General features: G+C 42.9%; 1 protein-coding gene across 4 annotated transcripts in view; it reads right to left on the minus strand.

Annotated features, from left to right (window-relative positions):
* Positions 1 to 19,363, minus strand: part of LOC139267153 (CYFIP-related Rac1 interactor A) — a 275,278-nt gene that overhangs the window by 79,207 nt on the left and 176,708 nt on the right. For 2 of the 4 annotated variants that reach the window (XM_070885020.1, XM_070885022.1), the window contains exons 2-4: positions 18,501 to 18,565; positions 3,225 to 3,294; positions 337 to 442 (exon numbers count right to left, since the gene is read on the minus strand). The gene's annotated coding sequence lies outside the window, so the exon portion shown is untranslated. Of the gene's footprint in view, positions 1 to 336; positions 443 to 3,224; positions 3,295 to 18,500; positions 18,566 to 18,815; positions 18,975 to 19,363 lie in introns of those variants that run through there. The other 2 variants (XM_070885021.1, XM_070885023.1) reach the window with 2 other exon arrangements.

The raw sequence follows: 19,363 nt of genomic DNA on the forward strand, positions 1-19,363 counted from the left end.
TTAGTTATAGATGACTTCTATGATAGAACATTACTCCGTTTCATGTCTTCTACAAGTCCACATGTCCTGAATTTAAAAAATTACTAGCAGTCCATCGATACCAGTGTACATTAACTAACAGTAAACATATTTTTCATAAGTCATTGAACCCATTACTTAAAATAAAACTGGTTAAACACTTGCAAAGGGCGGCACACTGAGCAAATGCACTGGAATACAAATATGCAGCATCCCAGAACAATGGGATAGAGATAACATTTATTCTGTTGAATTACTGATACAGCTGCCCGGCTTGAAAATCGGCAGCAAAGCTGTCCTGATCACTCATTTACCTACCAGCAGTTGGCCAGAGCAACAGTGGTGAAGCAATGGGTGAAAAATAACCTGCTTGTCCTCAGTTGGTGCACTGCAGTGAGGTGGGTGGGTGGGAAGATAACAGAGACTAAGGAAAAAGAGAAGAAGAGAGGAAAAACCTCAAGCAAATGTACAATAATTCGTATGAGCATTTCATAAAAATTGAAGCACTTAAAAATGATTGCCTTATACACAAAACCCTACAATATCTACAATAGATTCTCAGTAAAATAAAATAATTCACATTCAATTTACCCTCTAAAATATTTCTCAGACAGGCTGCGGTACCAAAGTTGACTACCAGAGGTCAGTATAGATTTATGTACCAATTCTTGGTAACCAAATTTGATATCTTAGCGCTGGCCTTTTCTAATAAGAATTGGCAATTTACATAGTTAGAACTGTACCAAGATTGTTTCTGTAAGCAAACTAGTCAATAATTTTTAATGGGATATAAAGAACTCCGCTTGTGTAACAACACCTTCAAGCGCTTCTGCATTTTTACATACAGGAAATCACTAATATATAAATGAGTTCTGAACAAACATCCAAGTACAAAAAGGGCTTTTGAACTGATGGCTAGAATTGTTCTATTAGTAAAGTGGCTTCACTTTGAATCACACATTCACAATTTTTTCAGAAATCAATATAGAAAAATATAACCAAGTATTGTGTGCAGCTCCCCTGGTGGCTCAGAGTGTTAGCTGCGAGATTAGCTAAGACATACTGATCAGATCTGAGTCAGGCATAGTAAAAGCACTGCCCAGCCACATACAACTGGTCTCGGGGTTCGAGTTGAGAAGGAAAAAAAAACAGCCTGGATTCCTACTCCTATTTATTTTACCGAGACTCTTGTTTGAAATGTGTATGCATGGATCTCAGGTGAGGATACAATTAGGTTTAGCGGTGATGCACTCTGCACGGTCAAGAGGTATACCTGAATAATGGCCACTTGTCAATACTGGAAACGTTTCTCATTCCCCAATGAGGTATTCAACAAAGGGGAGATAAGTGCAGAAAATTGATAAGAAATAAAATATTGTGTGTATTTAAGAGAACTACCAAAGCACTCATGCAACAAAAAGTGTGCAGATGTATTGTTAATCCTTGGACATAACCAGCTGCCTGGGCTTTGCATGAATTATCGCCTTGAGCATCTGTAGTGTAAAATGTTAGCTGGAAAATTATTGTGTGCTTTAATGATGCCATCAGATCAAACTTGAATGTTATGGTTTTTATTGCCTGAAAAAAGCTTCTGTAACCAGTTTCAGCCAATGACATTTTACCAATGTGGGTCCCTGCTCCACAATGAAAACCAAGACACTGGATGTGTAGAACGAACGATCTTGCATTTAACAAGAAAAAAATGAAATAAATACCTAAATATGGAAATCAGACAAGAAATTATGAAGGAAGAGAGAAATGGGGAAGGGAATGGTTTTAAAATTGTATATCATCAAAATCAAAACACAGAACAAGATCAGTTACCAGTGCTGATTCTTCAATTAGTGCAAACCAGTCCAGTATTATTTCCCTGCTTTCTATTATAATCCTCCCTTTCAAACACTTAGCCAATTCCCTTTTAAGTGATGTTACAGTCTCCTTCTCAATGGCCATTTGTGGTAAAGCATTTCTCTAACATTCCCCTATGTTTCTCTGGTGAAAATACAGAGCCCATGCCTTCTCATCATGGTCTGCTAAATAGAGAGAACAATCTTTCACTCTTTCCTCTCTAAACATCTTAAGTCTTACTCCTTCAGCCTTCTCTATTCCAGTTAAAACAAAAAATCAAATCTTTCCTCATAACTATAACCTCTCATTCCTGGTATAATTCTAGTGGATTTTCACTGTATCCTTTCCAAAGCTCAATTATCCTTTCTATAATAGGATGCTCAGAACCCCCATTTATATTTTAACACACTAAAATAGCAATAAAGCTTTTCAGTGGCATTGTTGCTGTAATAATAGAAGAGTAATCAGAATTTCTAAATAATTCTCAGATATCTGTTTAAGGAAAGGCAAAGCTGAATTAAAAATCTAAACTATTGATAAAACTTATGTTGCATTCAGCCATACAAGGAGTATGGATTCTAAAGTGACCAAAGACTAGTGGCATTGTTCAATTTCAAAATGTTCTGCGACTACAAAACACGTACCTTTTTCTCACATCATCAGCAGTACTGCTACCTGCAGTTACACTGTAGCACCAATATAACTAACAGGGAAAGTGTGGTACCCTGTGTTTATATAGAATAATCGCAAACACTAACTGCTCGAGCACATAGATTTATTGTAAATTCTCATCCTAAATAAACAATCTTCTAGTATTTTGTCTCAAAAATTGCAATTTGTCGGTCACTATAAACCACCGAGCTCCCTTTTAAAAAAAATACCTGACTGCACGTCAAACGTGTGGAAAAATATAGAAGCATTTCAGAAAAGAAACGATGACTGCACATCACAGATTGTGGAACGTGCAAATCAGCCTCATTTGGAGGAAGGAAAGCTTTTGAACAAAAGAGAAGCTGTTGTTTTTTCTCTTCTTGGTGGGTTAGACTCAAGTCTTTACTCGGTCACCCATTTCCAGACAATAGTGACAGATAACGGCTGAGGCTCACAAATGGGTAAGCAGGTGGCAAGAGCATCGCTGTTCCTCGAGTACAGGATTGGAGTTGAGATGGTGATTATGTACATCGCATGCCAGATAGGCATCTGTCATTTCAGGCAATGGAGTATTCTACAAATCACGAGGTAGATGCATGTAATAGACATTCACTGTGGTCAATAACTGTAACTCAAAAGGAAACTAGCATGCTCTAATGTAGTGCTTAATACTAATTAGTTTGTGCAAAAAAAAAAGTTTCACCTACCTGGCAATAGCTTTGGAGAAAGCAGTTTTTTTGTTACACAGCTATGTGCTGCTGCTCAATGCATCAGAATCTAAAAAGAAACACAGGTATTTTAATTAGAATAATTAAAAATAGGTGTTGATAGTGATTAAATAGAACAATAGTTTTCTGTAGGTTAACAGCCATCTTGAACTCTGCGGAATGAAAAAGGAAAGCTGATGGAGAAAAGCAAAAAGCTCCTGATATCATCAGGTGAAAAACATTAGTTAATAATCTCCCCAAAACAAGATATAGCTATTTTATTAGGTCAAGAGAAAAACTACACATTTTATCTTTTTGAATGTTTTGTTTCTAAATATAGCTTGTGTGAAAATTAAACATTGGACTGCAATATGAAAAGGATGTTTTTGGAGCCTGGCGATTTCTTTTAGCACTGCAGCACTTGCAATTGATTTTTAAATTATGTTCATATGTTTGTGCACCAGACAATCCTCAAGTTTTAGCAGGCTTCATCTACTTTACATGTTGTGACAAAAATAACACATTTATGTCAATGATATACATTATGTACTATTCTTTCTTGCTATAACTGATTACTGCTAGCCATTTTTGCAGGCTGAAAATATACACATCTTAGACTGATATATATATACACCTCAGGGGCACAGGCCATGTGCAAGTTCTCGGCCAGTACAGGCCCTCAGGAAGTTCTCGATATTATGAGTAAATTAATTGCTGATCAATGGTTCAAGCCATTCTATTCAAATACAAGCTGTTTATAGTACATGTTGGCTTGGCAGATATACTTGAGGGCGGGAGACAGTTTTGAATCCTGTAAATAGTTGGCCACCTAATGGAGCTGAGAAATACAGTTTTTGATTAATAGAAACTTGAGAATTATATCTTGGGTGAAATGCAAGCAGAAAGTAGTATTTTTGAAGCAAGTAACAATAGGGTCGGTCAGAAGCTTCTGTAATGGCGCGTTAATGTATTCCAGTAAACGGGGGAACAAGGGTTCTCTAAGTCCTGGGTCTCGCTACAATCATTTAGATTATCAGGCAGGTCAGCTTACAGGATAGGCCAGTGATGCAGAACCCAAGGAATTATCTAGCATTAAAACCCCAAAACGTGACAATGAAAGCTTTTGGAGTTCAGCACTGCAAATATCAGCGTGCAGCCAAGATTGTGTTTCCGAAACGATAATCAGGGACAAAATTGTCACTTAGACAAGTGTGGATTAATTAAAGAAAGACAGCACAGATTTGTTAAAGGCAAATCGTGTTTAACTAACTTGATTGACCTTTTCTGTTGCTTCATCAAAAAACTCAACGAGGGCAATGAGGTTGACGTGGTGCACATGGACTTCCAAAAAACGTTTGATAAAGTGTCACGTAATAGTTTTTCCAGCAAAGTTGAAGCCCATGAAAATGGCTAAGTGATAGGAAACAGGAAACTGTAGTGAACAGTTGTTTTTCGGACTGGAGGAATGTGTTTCCCAGGGGTCGATACTAGGACCACTGCTTTTCTTGATATATATATTAATGACTTGCACTTGAGTGTAAAGGGCACAATTTCAAAAATTGCAGATGACACAAAACTTGGAAGTATAATGAACAGTGAGGAGAATAGTGATCAAGAGGACATAGACATACTAGTGGAATGGGCGCATATGTGGCAGATAAAATTTAATGCAGAAAAGTGCAAAGTGATACATTTTGGTAGGGAGAACGAAGAGAGGCAACATAAACTAAAGGATACAATTCTAAAGGGGGTGCATGAAAACAGAGACACCCGAGGGTGTATGTGCACAAATCATTAAACGTGACAGGGCAGGTTGAGTAAGCAATTAAAAAAGCATATGGGATTCTGGGCTTCATAAATAGAGGCATAGAGTACAAAAGCAAAGAAGTTATGACGATCCTTTATAAAACACTGGTTCGGCCTCAACTGGAGTGTTGTGTCCAATTCTGGGCATCACACTTTAGGAAGGATGTGACGGCTTTAGAGAGGGTGCAGAAAAGATTTACAAGAATGGTTCCAGGAATGAGGAACTTCAGTTACATGGATAGACTGGGGATGTTCTCCTTAGAGCAGAGAATGTTTAGAGGAGATTTGATAGATGGGTTTAAAATCAGAAGGCATCTAGACAGAATAAAGAGAGAGAAACTCTTCCCAGTGGTGGAAGGGTCAAGAACCAGAGAACACAAATTTATGATTGGCAGAAGAACCAAATGCGACATAAGGAAAAAGAAATGTACGCAGCGAGTGGTTATGATCTGGAATGTACTGCCTGAAAGGCTGGAGGAGGCAGATTTAAACGTGCCTTTCAAAAGGGAATTGGATAAGTACCCGAAGGAAATTTTTTTGCAGTGCTGTGGAGAAAGGGTGAGCGAGTGGGACTAGCTGAAGTGCTTCTGCAGAGAGCCGGCATGGACTCAATGGGCCACCTTCTGTGCTGTAACCATTCTATGGCTGCGATCTTGCCAGCCATGGAAAGACCGGGACTCCAGGGTAGGTGGTGGATGGCGAAGCCGTTCCTCGCTCAAGTCCCTGCGAATTAAAAGGAAGCGGGTCTGATGATGTCATTTGATGACGCTTCATCAGCCACTTTCCTTAAAAGGATCAAGGCCACATTGATTTTGACAGGTCTGTCAGCATTCTGCAGCACTGAGGTGCTGCAAACACTGCACAATGGTGCACGGCTGCACCCAGGCTCTCGCATGATTCTCTCCAGATGCTTATGGAGGGAGACACAGCACGCAGGGAGGTTCTCTTCCCTTCCAATGGACGGAACCTCCGCAGGACACCAACGCAGCCTGGTTGCACATTGCACAGGATGGCACAAGCAGGGATGTCGTCAAGAGGACCTGGCTGCAGTGGTGCAAACCTTTCAATGATCTCCAGCCACACTCAACCTCATCACTCTTTCCTACCCATCCTTACTCACACCCTTACTTTACACCTCCACCCACCCCTCTCTCTCTATCTACATTATCACATCCCCATCTCACAAGCCACACCTCACACTCACCCTTATCCAATCATACCAACTACCAACACACATGGGTAGGCACTAGGGTCTTTTAGCCATTGTTCATCTAGAGTTTCTGCTAATGTGGTGTACAGTGTCAAGTGAAGTAAATGTGGCCATGGTAAGGCCATCCCTGGCGTCCTGGACAGCAATGTGGTCAGGTGCTGATGCCGTGTGTCCTGTGCAGCTTCCGGTGATTGCGGAGAAGGTTGGTGGTGTTGTTGTTGGTATGCCTGGTGATGTTGGTGTTGGGGCTGATCGTGGTGGGATTCTGAGGACCAAGGTGAGATTTTCTCAAGGGCATAGATCCTGCTGGAATAGATGGCAGCTGAAGTTGAGATGACAGAAGCGATCTGTCAATGATGAGAGAGGTTGCTCCAAGGAGGTGACAGTGGATAGAGTTTACTGCAGATACTTCCAAACTGCATACAGCTCAAAAGTGTCTTCCAAATCCTGAAGGCTACAACTTTTGAGATTGAAAAGTGAATGGCTGTGAAATGGTAGCTTTTATACCACTTCTGCAGCTGTCAACTAGTCAAAGCAAAGGAGAGTCAGAGGACCCGACACACTTACCCGATGTGAAGCCCGAGCAATGGAAAGTTGTTGAAAAACTTAAAAAATGGTAAGTACTTGCTAAAATTATGTTTAAATACCTCTAAACTATCTCTTAATGACCTTAATTGGCTGGCCCGCCGCTTGGTGTCGGGTCTGTGAAGCGCAGCCAGACTCGACACTTTGGAAGCTGACAATGAAGCAGGTTTAGAGCAGGATCCCGCACCGCTGTCAATCAGGGCCATTTTGACACCGGGCCCGCCTCCAAACCTGCACTCGTGGGGCTGGTAAGATTCCGGCCTAGGATTCTACACTATCCTTATGCCAGAGCCGACTTCATCCACTCTGTTGGAGTCTATTTTCTCCATTAGTTGAACAGTGATTAATACTGTGGGTATAATGAGACCCAAAGAAATAATCCAGGCTCAGTATTATGAATGTGCATGGCAAGATTAAATGAAGCTTCCCTGATTATTATTTCAAGCTATCAACGGGTAAATTCAATTGCAAAAATAACACTTATCTGCATTGTTAAACAATTTTTTGTTAGAATTTCACAACAGACGTTGGGTGAAATCATATGGAAAAATAGATTTAGCTTTTGCATCTTAAGAGTGGAGCGGAAAAAGATGTTTCGTTACAAGTCTGCTGTCAGGTTATATTGGCAACACAATTAAGTTTCAAAAGAGAGTTTTTCCATTTGCTTAATTGTGATTATTGACTTCTTTGAAGAGATTGTTAACTGCCTTTTGTCATCTGTTAAAGACAAAGGTCTTCAGCTGTCGTGTATTATGCACAGCACCAAGAGTTTTTCGCTATTCCACATCTGGGTATTTTCCTCACCATAAATGTCCAAAATGGCTAATTGTTAACAGAGAGAAATCCTTTCTCGAATCACCATTAAAATTCTTGTCATTATGCCCCAGTATGAAACCAGTCTCTGAGATGAACTGCATAAAATAAGCTTGAATATACAATATTTTAGATGCTGAATACCAGCTATCTAGTCTGACCCAACCTCCAGAAACCCTGGCTGCAGTTAACCAACCCTATTGAATTCTTCAGGAATTGAATTACTTTGCTGCCTTCCTGTTACACATTTTTTACTGGTCTGAGGTTAAGGACCTGCTGTTTTGAGTTTGAAACATTTAAAAGCATTCCTTAAAACCTGACAGACAGCGGATGTATTATCTTGTACTCTAATACTCCACCAACAATAAGAACACAGAGCTGCTAAATGATCGGAGGATGTTGAGACTGTTGTAACCCATCATCAAGAACATAGTAACTTTTTTTTTATACCGTCACTAAACATTTCTAACCGCTGATATCTAATGCCAATTCAGCAGTACTTCTCATGTTTTCACTTTTATGTGTAACCATTGCAGGCTGATTTATGCACTCACGACTAAAGTTGCAATGGCATTATTGCACTGAGTCCCATTGGCTCCCAACAGCAGATCTTGAGCAGGTGGTAACAAAACCAAAGTAAACGTGTCCGACTCGAGCACAATATTGTGCCTTCATAGACTTGGCAAATTTGACAACTTTTTGGTGCAGTCGCTGACTGCGTGAGGACTGCGTGTAGAAAGCCAGTAGCATTGGCGCAAATGGAGTGTAATACAGAACCAGTTTCCACATGTGTATTTAGTTGTTTGATGTGCTTGCACAAATCTACAAGGAACCAAAGACAATTTGCTAATGATGATTGGGGGCGGTGAGGGTTAATAGTCAAGGGTAGAATTATATACCACAGTTGATTACCTGAGGTACATAAAACATGTCCAGAGTCACAATGACTTAAAGGTTTAGTCAGACTGACAATTTCTCCTGTTCATGACTTAAGACTGATGTACAAACTAATGTACAAAATAATATATAGGGGTCAAGTTTCGGCCTGGGTTGTTCCTATTTTTTTTTTTAAGAGCAACTGGTTTATAATGGAGTATCTTAGAAATTGCAATTCTTGGCATTTAGTTTGCTCCAGTTCTAGTCAGTTAGAACAGTTTCATTTTGGAACAGAATTTTTTTCCAAAAGGGGGCGTGCCCAGCCACTTATGCCTGTTTTGAAAGTTTAGGCAGTGAAAACTTACTCCAAACTAACTTAGAATGGAGTAAGTGTAGATTTTTGTATGCTTAGAAAAACCTTGCCGACACTTAGAAAATCAGGAAGAGATGGGGGGGGGGGGCAGGGGGAGGGAAGTTTACAAACATGAAACACATCACTTTTACAAATAAAGAGCCATCATCAGTAATAAATGATAAATAAATCAATAAATCAACCAATAAATTATTCAAAAAAATGTAAAAAAAAATAAAAAACATTAAAAAAATCAATAAATAAAAAATTAAGTTTCTATTCACCGACTGCAGCACCGGGAGCCCTGCAACAGCGTGCTGGGACGGGGTCCCCCAGCGTGTCTCTCTCTGTCTCGGTCAGTGTGTCTCTCTTTCTGTCTGTCAGTGTCTATGTGTTTTTGACAGGGAGGGGGTGGGGGGAGGGGGGGGGGAAAGAGGAGAGGGAGTGGGGGGGGGCGAGAGGGAGTGGGGGGAGCGAGAGGGAGTGGGGGGGGTGAGAGGGAGTGGGGGGGGCGGGGAGAGGGAGTGGGGGGGGGCGGGGAGAGGGAGTGGGGGGGGCGGGGAGAGGGAGTGGGGGGGGGTAAGGCTGAACGGGCCCGACCAACGAGAAGAAGCCGGGCAGAAGACTTCGGGCGGGGTCCGTCCCCAGGAAGATGCCGGGTGGGCGGGCCCCGCTGAAGACGTGAAGAGGAAGCGGACCGGAGCTGAGGGGGGCGGGGGAAAGAGAGCCGGAGCGGAGCGGGAGCTGGGGGGGGGTGGGGGGGAGGGAGCCGGAGCCACAGCAGACGCTGGAGGAGGGAGGTGCAGTCTGATCTTCGCTGCCCCAGTGAGCCCATTCGGCCAGGGGCGCCGTGCTTCGGGCGACTCCCACACAGCCTCGGGCGCCTGGAGCTACTGCACATGCGCACACACTCTCGTGCGCATGTGCAGAGGTCTCGACACTGTTTTCAGCGCAGGGACATGGCTCTGCCCCCCACAGTTTTTGCTGCGTGGCGCCGAGGGCCTGGATCGACGTGGGAGCGTGGAGAATACGGAGGTAAGTTTTCGGCGTTGTTTTGAGCGCGGAAATCAGGCGTGGCTCGCGGGGCTGCGCCGTTCTAGGCACAGGCTGAAACTTGACCCCATAAAGTGTATGAAAGTAACAAATTAAGTACATTAGCCATTTTTTACATTTAAATTTTAGTAACAGTAAGTAGGGTGCATTTTAGAATCTGAAGGTTGAGGCCTTGTATGTGCAGTCAGGGCCGTAATGGAGATGGGGTTGCTGTCACTGGATCATTTCTGGCTTGCTGAGTTACAGTTGCAAGACATTGCAACCATGAAGATTGGCTTATTCTGTATTAACAGGTCCTACAATATCAGTACTAAGAATTTAGACATTTCTGATGGAACACAAGAGCCTACACGAGCCAGGAGCAGTGTAATCACTTAAAAATAAATACAAGTATTAAAAATTTTTATTTTTAAAAGCCTAACTACAGAAGAGGCTAAATTTGGTAAAAGTTCTCTCAGCCTCTCAAAAATGGTTTTGGGGCCTGTGGTTTCTGAGCTGCGATTGTTCAGCTCTCAGACTTCCTTGAATTTTGAGCTCTGCTATAGGTGTCAAGACACCAACCCACAGGGCAGATGTATGGTATTAACAGCTTAAAATCAACAGCTGACATGTGTCTGTTCAGTTTCCTGACTAAATCAATGTTTCAGTTATGAAATTGCAAATCTGTACTGAATTAGTCCACCAAACATCATCAGATAAGCTCTTAGCATCATAGAATAGTACAACACAGAAGGAGGCCACTGCGTCTAAACCAACATTTCATTGAATTGGTCTCCGTTATGCTTTTAATTACAAATATATTCAAGCCAAGTTGCAATTTTCTCATTCTAATATTTGCAGCTCAGTTCTAACCCAATATAACATTTCAAGTAGTTGATACAGATTGCTTCCTCTTGTGACTGAGCTCTGACAAAATCCAAACCTGCTTTTTTTGTAGTGTTATATGCTATCTGGTATATTCTGAAACATGTTACTTGAATGGTTTGGTCTATTTGCTAATTTTAAGATGCACTTTATAAAATGATTTGTACTTGCACCAGGAGTATCAGATGCTTGATGGCAGCCACGCTCTCCTGTGTAGCTCTGGCCAAATCACGGCAATCATTCAGTTTATTTAAACAGGTGTGTGTCAATATAAAAGACCGAATACACGCCCTGCATATTATACAATTTATAGGGCCCAAGTTTCCACATGATTTGCGCCTGATTTTTAGGAGCAACTGGTGGAGAACGGACTATCTTAGAAATCGCAATTCTCCACATTTTTTTTTCTGCAGTTCTAGTCAGGTAGAACAGTTCCACTTTGGAACAGAATTTTTTCTTCAAAAGGGGGCGTATCCGGCCACTGACGCCTGATTTCAAAGTTTCCACAGTGAAAACGTACTCCAAACTAACTTAGAATGGAGCAAGTGAAGATTTTTGTAGAACTGAAAAAACCTTGTCTACACATTAAAAAATCAGGCGCAGGTTACAAATTAGGCGTCCAGAACGAGGTGGGGGGGAGGGGGAAGGGAAGTCATTAAATTCTATAATAAATCCTTATTTATACTTCTACAAATAAATCCAACCTGAATAAACATTTATAAGCAAAGAAAAGATTAAATAAACCATCTTCCTACCTGTGTGAAAGTGCTTCAGCCAGTTCGTTCCTGTGGGGGGGGGGGGGGGGAAAAAAAGGAGAAAGCCGTTCGTTCCCGCTCGGGGGGGGGGGAGGGAGGAGAAAGCCGTTCGTTCCCGCTGGGGGGGGGGGGGGGGGAAGGAGGAAGCCATTCGTTCCCGCGGGGGGGGGCGCGGGGAGAGGAGGCAGCCGTTTGTTCCCGACGGCGGGCGGGGAGGGGGAGGGAAACGGCTGCCTCAACTTTGAGGCTTCCTGCAGCCTTCTCACTGCTGCAAGAAGCCTCAGTGCTGATGTGCTGATGGCAATGTGCTTTTGTTAAAAAATGTTCAAAAATTAAACAGCTACAAAGAAGTACAAAAATGGCCGAGTGCCAATGTTTCCTTCACACTGCGCGTACGTGAACGCTCCAACGCGCACGCGTAGCGTTGCCGGCAGGAAAAAAAACTAATTTAAATGGTACCCGCCCCCTCCCACTTACAAAATCGGCACGAGTGTAGGCTCCGCCCCCCTGGGTGCCGCGCCAAGCAGACATGGAGCTGCAGGGCGCTCCAGAATCGCGTGTTTTTTTTCTGGCGCCGTTTTAGGCGCGAAAAACGGGCACCCAGCTCGGAGGTGCGCCCGTTTTTTATCGTGTGGAAACTTGGGCCCATGGTAACTACCGATTTAAATGCTCTAAGAATCCACTATTCCAGCCTTGTTTCAAAGTAGATTTAGAGAAGATATAATTTTACTTAAATGAAGAGACACCACATTCAGTAAGTAGCTATTGGTTCGCATTGATGCCAGCCTATGGTATAGTGTATGAGTGTGTAGTATAATAGTTAAAATTCAGAAAAACTAATTATTCTTCAAAAAAAATGACAGATTCTTATTTTATATGCTAGGAAAAAAAAAGATACTTCTAATTCCATATTTCAATAGATCAGATCATTTATATCACAGTTCTAATCAAAAATTCATATTGTACATTATAATTTAATAAAATCATCAAGTCATTACAGTCCGCAACATAATATTGCTAAATGTAAATTTGAAGCAGTGAGTGCATCAGTTGCAGATCCTGTTAGCAATTCATACCGCAGTAATAAGTTTCTGCATCAATATGATTACACAAGAGATACATTTGACAATATCACAGTTAAGGTAAAATGGAACATGATTAGTTTTTCAGTCTACTATCTGGTTTAATATGAACCATGGAACACTGAAGCATTTACCAGTAATGTTGATACATAATCACCAGATAGCAGACATATCTAAATATGGAAATGTTTTTGTACACTCCTCTGATTTGAAGAATGTCATTAATGTTTCCCAAGAAATCATAACCCAATTCAGGGACTGGGTGGCAGTGTGTGTTTGCATAGTATATTTTCCATTTCCGTGACCTGGGTCCAAATTCAGCCTAGGCAAATGGAATTTAAGTTCCTCGCCCCTCTCTGATGGATGCAAGGATGCTATATTATTCAGTTGGTTAAGACAGTGAGTACTTGAACCATACAGAGCAGAAAGGAATTAGATTCAAATCACTGATTTGTACTGAGTTAGGTAACGTCAGCAGGAGTCCAGTAATCATCGTCTATGTCCTTGGGATAAGAAACGAGATTGGAGGAAAATTGCCATTCTTGATTGTTACCAAAGGTGTGGACAGGAAATGTGGACTTTGGGTGAGGACAAAATTTAGGTTAGGTCATGACACCCCTGGGGTTGACGAGCTTGCCAACGTTCATCGCTTAGGCTAGCAAGAAGAATGCTGATCTGGATAATACTGGAGGGTTTTTGGTGCCTTTGGAACTATACCTCATCAAGAGGAGAATGCCTCGGAAGGAGGAGGAAGAAAAGGAGAAAAATATGCTGTGGACAAAGGAGGAGAATAGAAAAAAAATATCAGTTTGGCCAGTCTCAACCCAGCTTCTAGTGGGTGTGGTTCCATAGCACAAATTGGTGCAAATTTGCCAATCTCACTCCAAGGTCACAGGATGGACTTTGTGGGAAATGGGGATGTAGTAGATACGCTTCTGATATTGGGGCTATAGCACAGTTAACACAGAATAGATGAAAACTTTATTCTAGATGGAATATATGCTATATATTTGATCCGGGGGTACTTGATGCTGACAGTGGGAAAACACAATGCTGACATACCTCACTTTGATGAACGCACACACATATGCATGCACACAAGAGAAAAACAATATTATTTTTATACGCCTCCCAGATACTTAACCAGAAATGTGTTCCAATCAACTTTACATCATATATTGTTTGCTGGGCAGTTTTTATAAGCTATGCTTTGCCTTTTTTCTATATCAGCTATTGCTGGCAAACAAAACTTCTTCAACCTAATCATGTATTTTTGCACAACATTTTTTTAAAAGCAAACACTTTATACCATCCATCGTGTTGCCAATCATGTTTAGTAGCTGGCTCTCAAACCAGTTGGCGAAGCAGCTCATTTTATGTTTGCAATAGAAGCAGTTGCTTGCACAGTGTAAAAAAAAGTTAACAAAAATAAAACAAAAACATTCATGACTGATGGATTCGACAAGTGGCAGGCCATGTGTTTCTGAGTAAGGATCGTTTACTGAGAGTTCTACGCTATAGTTTAATGGAGCCAAAATAATGGAGAGACAATTTTAGCAAAAAACACACCTGTTGTACAACACTCATCTGCCTCACTGAAACGCTTGGACTTTTACACGGTTTACTGCACTTATACATTAAGTGCATCACAGTTACAGCCTCCTCACTGGATAATGAATGTTTGTCAAAGCTACAATTCTCTCCAATTCCCATCAAAGCTTAAATTTCTCCCAATTAATTTCTAGTCCTATAATTCATGAAAAATTAGGGCCATTTTGATTTACTGTGTGGTTTTGCTGTCTGAATGTTTCTTAGACATTTACAACTGCTATTACTAATCTCCCATGGTATTGCTCATGGATTTATATAGATTGGCCTCTTGCCTCTCCCCACCGATACTGGTGGGTATAATCTCCCCACAGATACTGGTGGGTATAATCTCCCCACTGATACGGGTGGGTATAATCTCCCCACAGATACTGGTGGGTATAATCTCCCCACTGATACTGGTGGGTATAATCTCCCCACAGATACGGGTGGGTATAATCTCCCCACAGATACGGGTGGGTATAATCTCCCCACTGATACTGGTGGGTATAATCTCCCCACTGATACTGGTGGGTATAATCTCCCCACTGATACTGGTGGGTATAATCTCCCCACTGATACTGGTGGGTATAATCTCCCCACTGATACTGGTGGGTATAATCTCCCCACTGATACTGGTGGGTATAATCTCCCCACTGATACTGGTGGGTATAATCTCCCCACTGATACTGGTGGGTATAATCTCCCCACTGATACTGGTGGGTATAATCTCCCCACTGATACTGGTGGGTATAATCTCCCCACTGATACTGGTGGGTATAATCTCCCCACTGATACTGGTGGGTATAATCTCCCCACTGATACTGGTGGGTATAATCTCCCCACTGATACTGGTGGGTATAATCTCCCCACTGATACTGGTGGGTATAATCTCCCCACTGATACTGGTGGGTATAATCTCCCCACTGATACTGGTGGGTATAATCTCCCCACTGATACTGGTGGGTATAACCTCCCCACTGATACTGGTGGGTATAATCTCCCCACTGATACTGGTGGGTATAATCTCCCCACTGATACTGGTGGGTATAATCTCCCCACTGATACTGGTGGGTATAATCAGTCGTGGAGTCCTTGCTTTACACCAGTTTACTCCCTGTCTCAATCTTTTGTTCTCTTGCTGTCTTATCTTGTGCTGATGTGCACAATATTTAGCCCATTGCAATGATACTTTAATTGATGTAACTCATTCTCTCCATTTCACAGCAGTGTCATGATTTGATTTGCTGTATATTTGCACATCTGGCCAAATTGCTATCCGGCACTGCTTTCCAGTTGCTTTCCTCAACTATGCTCTTGGAAATTAAGCTTGTAGGCAATTCAATTAGACCCACAATGTACTCCTCACTATTTTCAGAAGCAAACTCCTTGCATAAATAACTTGAAGACACACAGACAAAATTGGCTGCTTTGTATAGTTCTGTGGACTTTTAATTGGCTGTGTTATGTAGTTAGCATGGACCAATTCTGAGATCTGGTTGGTCCCAAAATACCAACAACTTGTATTTATATAGCACCTTTAACGCAGTGAAACGTCCCAAGGCACTTCACAGGAGTATTATGAAATTAAAAAATTTAACACCCGAACGCATAAGGAGAAATTAGGCTAGGAGACCAAAGGCTTGGTCAAAGAGGTAGGTTTTAAGGAGCGCCTTGAAAGAGGAAAGAGAAGTAGAGAGGCAAGAGATTTAGGGAGGGAATTTCAGAGCTTAGGGCCTAGGCAACAGAAAGCACGGCCACCAAAGGTTGAGCGATTATAATCAGGGATGCTCAAGAGGGCAGAATTTGAGGAGCGCAGACATCTCAGGGGGTTGTGGGGCTGGAGCAGATTACAGGGAGGGACGAGGCCATGGAGGGATTTGAAAATAAGGATGAGAATTTTGAAATTGAGGCGTTGCTTAACCGGGAGCTAATGTGGGTCAGCGAGCACAGGGGTGATGGGTGAGCGGGACTTGGTGAGAGTTAGGACACGGGCAGCCGAGTTTTGGATCACCTTTAGTTTATGTAGGGTAGAATGTGGGAGGCCAGCCAGGAGTGCGTTGGAATAGTCAAGTCTCGAGGTAACAAAGGCATGGATGAGGGCTTCAGCAGCGGATGACCTGAGGCAAGTGCGAAGATGGCGATGTTACGGAAGGTGGAAATAGGTGGCCTTAGTTATGCTGCAGATATATGGTCGGAAACTCATTTCAGGGTCAAACATAACATCAAAGTTGCAAGCAGTGTGGTTCAGCCTTAAAGTTGGGGTGAAGGATGGAATCAGTGGCAAGGGAAAGGAGTCTGTGGAGGGGATTGAAAACAATGGCTTCGGTCCTCCAATTTTTTCCATTCAATTGGAGAAAATTTCTGCTCATCCAGGACTCGATGTCGGACAAGCAGTCTGACAATTTAGAGACCATGGAGGGGACGAGGGAAGTGGTAGTGAGGTACAGCTGGGTGTCATCAGTGTACATGTGGAAATTGATGCCGTGTTTTCGGATGATGTCGCCAAGGGGCAACATGTAGATGAGAACTAGGAGGGGGCCAAGGATAGATCTACTAACCAAATGACACCCTACACCATAACCTAGCACGGGTCAATCATAATCCTGCAATGTAACAGACCAATTAAACAATATTACAGTGCTATGCTCCAAATTATTAGTGTTACTTTCACCAATTAGTTAAGCTCTTTAATATTACTGTTACACTCTACTCGTTACAATATCAGCATTATTCCCTGGAAATTGTAGCGTAGCACCATATATACATACACACAACTTTCTATAATTAGTATTACAGGTACAGCATCGAAATTCCGGAAGCCTCGGGACCGAGGCCGCTCTGAATTCTGTGCATTTCCGGACTTCGTCTTTCTGATGTCACAAATCCGGAAATGCCAGAGCCCAGGTTCATATATTTCCGGACTTCGGAACGTCTTTCCGATGTCCCAAGTCCGGAAACACCTGGGCCAAGGTCAGTAGGTAGGGGAGGTGGTGTTGGGCGGGGGCGGTGGTCAGCCCGTATTCGGTGGCGGCCCGAGGTCGGCCGCGGGGAGAGGCGGGGGAAGAGGTCGGCCGCGGGGAGAGGCGGGGGAAGAGGTCGGCCGTGTGGAGAGGCGGGGAAAGAGGTCGGCCGTGGGGAGAGGCGGGGGAAGAGGTCGGCCGTGGGGAGAGGCGGGGGAAGAGGTCGGCCGTGGGGAGAGGCGGGGGAAGAGGTCGGCCGTGGGGAGAGGCGGGGGAAGAGGTCGGCCGTGGGGAGAGGCGGGGGAAGAGGTCGGCCGTGGGGAGAAGCGGCGGAAGAGGTCGGCGGCGGCCCAAGGCGGGGGAAAGAGGTCGGCGGCGGCCCGAGGCGGGGGAAAAGAGGTCGGCGGCGGCCCGAGGCGGGGGAAGAGGTCGACGGCGGCCCGAGGCGGGGGAAGAGGTCGACGGCGGCCCGAGGCGGGGGAAGAGGTCGACGGCGGCCCGAGGCGGGGGAAGAGGTCGACGGCGGCCCGAGGCGGGGGAAGAGGTCGACGGCGGCCCGAGGCGGGGGAAGAGGTCGACGGCGGCCCGAGGCGGGGGAAGAGGTCGACGGCGGCCCGAGGCGGGGGAAGAGGTCGACGGCGGCCCGAGGCGGGGGAAGAGGTCGACGGCGGCCCGAGGCGGGGGAAGAGGTCGACGGCGGCCCGAGGAGGGGGAAGAGGTCGACGGCGGCCCGAGGAGGGGGAAGAGGTCGGCCGTAGGGAGCGGCGGGGGAAGAGGTTGAGGCAAAGGTCCGGAGTCCGGAACATTTTCTGGATTCCGAACGACCCCACCAAGGATCCTACCGGTGTTCAGATTCCGGAACAGTATGGATTCCGGAACTCCGGATTTTCGACGCTGTACCTGTACTCAACATTGTTACTCTCCATAACAGCATTGTATGCTCATCTCTACAATACTACTGCTTTATTTTCATTCATAAGTAAAACTTAATTTTGATTAAAAAGGAAAAAAATAGATTATAAAATTACTTTGAGTATTCTATATTTGTGGCTGTGTAAATATCATACTCTAAATAAATAGCCTTAGCACTGAACATGAAACGGGCTGTTTTTGGAATACAGTGAAACCTGTGTGCAGTTTCAAATTAATGAAGTTCAGATAGTTGTGCAATTTTGCACAAATACAAATTTAAGTCCCAGGCATTGAGATTCGTGAACCATCATTTGATAAGTAGTAAAGGTTCGTTAAAAATAAAAACTGCTATCACCCTGTAAAATGAAGAAGTTTTGTACAAGCCATAGACAACGGTCACCTACAAAACGTATTTTACCTTTTGACTCGCCGGTGAAGGATTTCCGAAAGCAGCTGAAATCTATATAACACTCTGGCTGAAATCTGCAAATAAAAAGAAACAAATGATTAACTTGACTCAGTTAATCCCAGCTGAGGGAATTTTCAACAGAACCCATTGCAATTGTGCAAAATGCAGACCTTTTGTGACTTATGAACACTTCCATTAGGACATTTTATTTTTCTGCAACTCAGTTATCAAGTAACATTGTGTAATTTAAAAATATATATATATTTTAAAGATATTGTTTGACTTTTGAAGTGAAATGAGTTCCAAACACAATAGCACCCTTACATAGATCAAACTGAAGAGTTCTTCAGAAGAGTTGGCTGTTCTGCTGGACTAATTACAGGCATGTGCTAAAGGACAATTCTTTAACGACTTCAGTCTAACATGAACTGTAGCTCAATGTGCACAGAAACCACACCAATTTTATGAGCATTATGTTGTTTAAAGAATTCCATCCCGAGGATGTATTCCAAATTGGGTACAACATGCATAAATGTTGGCATTTGAAAATAACAGACTACTTCGTCATGTGACATGTACTGTAGCTTTATTCAGTCATTTTTCACAGGTGTGAACAGAATTGTGGAACTAAGTAAAATAAATATTTCCTGAATTTCAACAACAGTACACAGTGTAAATAACTCCCATTAGTTTTAGATACGTCACTTAAATTCTCACTTTAGTTTGCTGCTGTAAATTTTTGGTTGTTGTGCCCAATTTTTTTTTAAACTGAGTACGCACATACTTTTGAAGTTATGAAAGTATATAGTACTGCAGGATATCACATTTGTGACAGTGTGTTGCTCTTTAATTTACTTTCAAAATGTGTTTTC

Source organism: Pristiophorus japonicus, chromosome 7 (assembly GCF_044704955.1).
Source record: "Pristiophorus japonicus isolate sPriJap1 chromosome 7, sPriJap1.hap1, whole genome shotgun sequence".
NCBI lineage: Eukaryota > Metazoa > Chordata > Chondrichthyes > Pristiophoridae > Pristiophorus > Pristiophorus japonicus.